Here is an 847-nt window from a genome sequence, read left to right as displayed (position 1 = left end):
TGGCCGCTCTTGCAGATTGGACACCAAGTCATCGCCAACATCGAGGTGATGAACAATGCAAAGAAGGAAGCAGCCCAGGCAGAGGAAGGTCGTCAGGTTGAGGTTGCCCATCTTAAGGAGAAGGTTGCCAAAGTCACGAGTCTCCAAGAGGCACTCCAAAAGAAGGAACAAACTTCGACGGATCTGAAGGCTGCTTTGGAGGAGGAAAGAAGGAAGGCAGAGGCCGAGGTCTCCAAGCTAAAGGAGCAGATCCCGACCCTAGTCTCGGAGGCAAGGGCCCAAGCAGTGGAGGAGTTCAAGACCTCCTCCGAGATGAGGGATCTGAATATCAAGTTCGGCCAGGCTGCCTTTATCAAAGGCTTCAAGCTTTGTCAGGAAAAGGTGGTCGGGAAATTTTTCAAACTCGACCTCAGCTTCCTGGATGAAACGTCCGATGATGAAGCCGGACCATCCGAAGCTGTTGCCAGTCTCCCTCCAATCGGGACCTCTTCAACTGCCGCAGCTGCCGTGACCGACCTTCCGGGGGCACCGAGCTCCTCCACTTCTGCTCCAGAGGTCCGAGACCTCTAATTTTATACTTTTTCTTTGTTACAATTTTTTTTCCTCTTTCTCTTGTACTTAAGAATTAATCGATGAAATCGGATTCCTCTTTACAGAGAGCTCCTTTTTCTCCTTCTACTTCTTTTTTCTTTTTTTTTTCTTACAATGATTTGCGTTGTGATGCTCTTGTTTTCCGACAACAGTACCCTACCGAAGCTCTTCCCCTACCGTAGGAGATTCCTTTGAAGTCTATGATCTGAGATCTGAGAAGGGAAGTTCGTCACCTAACGAAGAAATCAAAGAAGAA

The sequence above is a fragment of the Elaeis guineensis genome, chromosome 11 (assembly GCF_000442705.2).
Source record: "Elaeis guineensis isolate ETL-2024a chromosome 11, EG11, whole genome shotgun sequence".
NCBI classification, from domain to species: domain Eukaryota; kingdom Viridiplantae; phylum Streptophyta; class Magnoliopsida; order Arecales; family Arecaceae; genus Elaeis; species Elaeis guineensis.
This window is presented reverse-complemented; position numbering follows the sequence as displayed.